Raw genomic sequence first — 5,950 nt, 5'->3', positions numbered from 1 at the left:
ACAAATTACTCAGAAATTTGTACAAAAGCAAGCGTTAAAATGAAAACAAATATGGCAACATAAACATTTTTGACAAGTAAGTCCACAAATAGCAAGTTTAAAAAAAATAGTCAGCTGTTCAAATGAGTCTACTTTATAAATTTACTTTGCTCATAACAGGGTGCACAGGGTGCACTTATAAGGTGAAGTCAATTCTACAAAACCAACAAAAGTAGATACTTCTGTCAAAAAATTTACATGTTGCCACCGTTTTTTTTTTTTAATTTACCTTACAAAAAGACAATCCCACATGCCCAAAAATCTCTTCACGTAAAGTAAATATGTATTATAAGATAAAATTTATTAAAAATTATACATGAATTGAAAAATAGAATATTATTTACTATTTACTTATTAAAAAAGTAAATAAATTATCAATTAAAATAACAAAAAATTAGTATTAGATTACAAAATTGTAAGTATGTAGTAGCAAAAATACAAATTATATACACATTATTTTTTATCAGTCAATATTGGGAACTTATAATACCGTGTAGGTCTCTACTATTGTCGTATAAGAAATATATAATGATCTTTACAAAAATGTGACCAAACCACTACCATGGAAAGTTGTTAAAAGTTAAGATATCTATGATAAAATCAAGTTTTAATAATTTTATTTACAATTGTGGGATGTTTGTACTCTCAATTGATTAGTAAAAAGTTCCCTATAATTGATAAAATAGATGCATATTTAAGACAAATAGTTTGTGCAATTTTTGAGTATTTCGCATAAATTTACTACGGATTAAAATGAATATAAAATTTATTTAAGGCCCTTCAGGCGATCACACTTTACGTACGACAAGTCTAATGAAAAAGTAAAATGAAATTCCATCCGTATTACAAAAAAGAGAATAAAAGTCGTATGATTTATATTTTTTGTGTTTACACGATTGGTATAAAACAATAACAAAGTAAGATGAAACAGCTGTTTCACTTTTTTGTATGTGTTTACATAAAAATACATCCCTGATCTAATGCGACTTGCTTGTTTTTTTAATCATTTCAAAAAAAGAAGAGAGCCATACGACTGTCAAATTTTCCATCCGTATTCTCTCTCAATGTGCGATGATTTCGTTACATATTCCGTTTAGACGATCCCATCCGTTCTCTTCTACTCAAAATTTTGACAGATCATATTACTTGTCTGCCCGTGTGGCTTTATTAATTTTGTACATATTTTTTCGGATTGTGGCAACTCTAAATGGTGTACTTTGACAGTTTTATCTACCTCAAATAAAAAAATGAATGATCAGCTGTTGAATTGACTTCACCTTATGAGTGCACCCTGACTCAAATTTATACAAGGTGGCCTCTGTTAAACAGCTGATATTTTTCTTAATATGTTTTAGGGTGCACTTATAAGGTGAAGTCAATTCAACAGCTGATTGTTATTTTTTTAATTTACTTTGTATACAACTGTCAAAATGTACCATTTCCAGTTGCCAGATGCACATAAAAATCATTTATTTACATTGGGATTAATTCCATTTTCAGGATACTAAAATAATATATACTTATAATTAAATGAGTAATTATTTATATCATTAAAATTCACGTTATATGTTTATGTATATCTTAAACATAATATTTTTAATGAAAACTGTTTAAATTGAAGTAAAAAAACAAAAGTTCCACACAATAAAACAAGAGTATTTTTCATTTAATTTTGTAGTAAAATCTTTATAAGAATATAATATGTATTTAAAATACGTTATAAAATAAGTATTTTTATTTTTAGTCTAATATTATACTTTTTGGAAATTGTAATTGATTACATCTATATATATAAACAAGAACGTGTGTTTATTTGTTTGTGGGTTTGTTTGTTTGAAGTCCATAAAAGGCTAAATGGCTGGACCGATTTTCTTGAAATTTCAACAGTACTATAGGATACTTCTTATTTTAAAATTTCAAGTAGGCGAGGTGCACGCTCACATACCTAATAAATATTTAATGTCGCATATCTCATAAACTGCTAGAGTGTTCAAATTTTGTATGGACGACTTTGACGTATATATGAACAAAATGGGCGTTTCTTAATATTAAGTGTTCCGGAAGTGATTTTTTTAGTTAATCACGTTATCTACACAATTTTAATATAAACTATAAAACAATATTGTGTAATATGTTAACATTTAATAGAAAAAAATATTTTTCTTAAATAACATATTTGTATACATACCAATTATGCCATTCTTTAAATAAAATGATATTTGTTTACGAGATGCTTGGTATTTTCAGATTATTTACATAAATAATTCAAAATATTAACGAAGTTTTTCTCCGTTTAACGGACATTTTTAAATATAAAAATGTAAACAATAACAAACTTTGACAGCTACGTAAACCAGGCGAATTAAGAAAAATATTATCAGCTGATTGAATAACACCACCTTATATGAATTCGCCTTGGTCATCGGAGAATTCAGAATACCAAGCGAATTGGTTATATTTTTTTTAAATGTAGAGTGATGTAGTGATTGAATAACACCACCTTATATGAATTCGCCTTAGTCATCGGAGAATTCAGAATACCAAGCGAATTGGTTATATTTTTTTTATATGTAGTTTGACATTGTGCCTGCACTTGAAGGCGAATTGGCTGTAAGGGAAAAATTTCAAAAACAGCTGACAAATAAATCAAAGCGAATTTAAATTAAACAAAAAAAAATTATAAATTTGAATCTGTTTATAATTTATTTTGATGTTTTAACTTTTAAAGATTAAAAACACAAAAATATACCCTAATCACACAATTTCACTTTAATCACAAAATTCACATATACAAAATGAAACCAGTTTGACATTAACAAAATTAAAACAGAGTTTGACATTTACAAAATGTAAACAAAGTTTGACATTAATTATACACCACGGAGAAAAAATTAACATAATAGCAAAGAACGATCAGCTGTTCTGATAACACTACCTTATAATTAATCTTGTATACAACTTTTTTTGTTTTTGTAGAATTCACTTCACCTTATTGTTCCATCATGATATGTTTTGTACCATGGTATATTAATTTACATGTATTTTGACAGTGTGCTGGCACTTTTAAGTGTAGGCATACTGTCAAACTCCATATATAAAAAATAAAATGAATTCGCTCTGTTTTTCTGAATTCGCCGACGACACTACCTTATAAATAATATATCTTGTTTTGTACATTTAAATGTCCAATTGACACATACAATGTTGCCAGAAACTATTTCTGTGTTCGTCAATATTAAATCCAGGGATGTCAAAATTCGATAAAATAACTCGCTCTTCATTAGACCTGGTCCACACAAGCAAACTTTTGCTGAGAAACTTTTTCTTAATTCTCTTTTAAAGTTTCCTTAATGTCCACATATTGAAACTTTTGTTTCAGAAACAACGTATTAATTGCATTGATTTGTTGTTGTACGAATGAGAAAAATAATAAAACAAAACAAGTTTCCGAGTACGAGAAACTCCGTACCGCGAGAGAGATGAATGATATTCTTTCTCTTTTTCTCTCACGCAAAATCAAAAGTTTCCCAAAAAAAGTTTCCTAGTGTGGACCGGCAGTTAGGAAAACAAAATGATTTTTAAATATAAGTTGTAAAAGTCGAACAAATAACAAATTAAAAAAACCGTAACATATAAGGATTGGCCCATGATTGACTTTAACCACTTTTATAACATAAGGTTAAAAATATTCCACTACACAGAATTTAAAAAAGGATAATAATAATAATACGAAGAAGAGTATAATTATCCTGTTTTATAGTAAAAATAATTAATGAAATAATAAAATGTCATAAATGTATGTATGTATATGCTTTTCGTCAATTAAAATTCTTTAAACTATAGATGAAGTTACAATCATTTAGTAACTATTTATTGAATAAATATGATGATAATATTATTTGAAATTCCATAATTCTCAATAAAACAAAAATTTAGAAGTTTATAATGAATAGGGAAACCAAAACATTCAAATGCATGTTTTTTATGGTGCATCGCATAGACTTATGGAAAAGACATTAACACGTTTCAGAACAATTTAAGAATTTTGACATACACTCAAACCTCGTTTTATGCGAATTTATTTTATGCGAATTTGAATTAGTGCGGTTTCAAAATTCTATAATTTTTCTTCGCAAAAATGATTTTGAGGAAAATGTTGGTCCACACACATCCAAAAAAAGTTATCAACAAGGTACTACTACTGATTTTATACCAATTCCGGTTCGGATATATAAAGTATTGTTTAAATCCTTTGTACATGAAGAAATATTATATATATATTTTTTTTTAATTTTATATATTTTCTATATATTTTTATTATTTGGAATTGGTATTGTTTTGTTGTTTGTTTCCTTTATTTTTATTGGTTTCAGTGAAGAATTAAATTTTTGTTGATTTTTTATATCCGATTTTGTTTGACTTTTAAGGGAATAATTTGAAAATGTCCGCTTTTTATTTAAAACCCAATTAGTGGATTTTGCATGGAGCTAGTGTATTGTTTTGTACGAATTTAAATGATGCGCTTTTTTGCGAAACGATTAATTCGCATAAAACGAGGGAGGTTTGAGTGTACATAGATTTTTTAGAGCATATTTTACTGATAAGAACATAATTTGATTTTAATATTACATTTAGAGTGTGTGGCAATCGGTAAACATTTACTTGAAAATGTAAATTTTTGATAGATATGAGGTGAATAAAATTTTACTAGCTCATAGGGCTACATACATTTTTGACAAATGAAAAGAAAAATTTTAAAATCCAAAAAAATAAAATATTTTATATTTTTAGTTTATAATACATTTGTGATTGTAGAAATTAATTTTAATAATAAAAAATCAATAAAAGTGTTTCTTTTATTGAAATAAATGCAGATTTTCTTATGAAATTAGTGACAATTGTCAAAATTTCATGTAACCAAAAAGATTTCGTTTGACAAAGCAAAAGTGATAATATTTTCCACCATAAGAAAATTTTATTTTACCATAGAAATTTGCTACCGTTTGGCACACAGTCTTAAAGCATAATTTGATATTTTATGCAAATGTACAACACAGAAAAAGGTTTCAGCATAAACATTATGAACTGCTTTCATTGACTAAAGTTAATAATATTTAAGAATAAGTTCCTACATTATATGAACATTTCCATTTTTATATTTTTATACTTTTTAAAAAATGATTGAAATTTTCTTTGGAAATTTGTTTATTTCTTTATGTTTTTTAGATTGAAAACAATGAAAATAACGCGTTAACTTTTTTTCATATTTTGTTTTCCAATATTTTTATTTATTTATCATAAAAATTTGCTAATATGTGATTTTTTTTCTAAAAAAGGAAGATATTAATAGGAAATGAAAATCAACGAAAATGAGCAAAAAAAAAAACAAAAAAATCTTTCATGTACAAATTCAAACATTTTGAACTTTTAATATTCTGAATGCAAATGGTTTGGGAAAAAAGGTCATGTTCGATTCATACAATATATTCCATCATTCCAGTTACATATGTATTATTTTTTTCTGTGAACAATACAATTTTGAAATTTCATTACAGATGCACACTTAATTTTTGAAAGAGAGATGAAATGTTGTTTATTTCAGAAAATAATTTTCAACCCTATTAAAATTTTCAATGTTAAAAAAGTTTTTATTGTCTTTATTTATTAGAGCATATTTTATAAATTTTTTTAAAGCATATTTTTGGTTTACCTGATAATGAGTATAAAAAACATAACGTAAATTTACGACACGTGTTGAGTAATCAAATGAAAATACTGTCAAAACAAAGCAAATATTTTCATTTTTAGATCCATTACAACTCTGTCATTTTAATAAAATCTAACGCATAACAACCCTGCGTTATTGTTTTTCTATTTATGTTTTAATGTTGATATTCTTCCAGTTATAGAA

The sequence above is a fragment of the Lucilia sericata genome, unplaced genomic scaffold (assembly GCF_015586225.1).
Source record: "Lucilia sericata isolate MDLA Ls3-8-SP2 unplaced genomic scaffold, ASM1558622v1 Contig000051F_arrow, whole genome shotgun sequence".
In the NCBI taxonomy this organism is placed as follows: Eukaryota; Metazoa; Arthropoda; class Insecta; order Diptera; family Calliphoridae; genus Lucilia; species Lucilia sericata.
Note: the sequence above shows the minus strand (reverse complement) of the source record.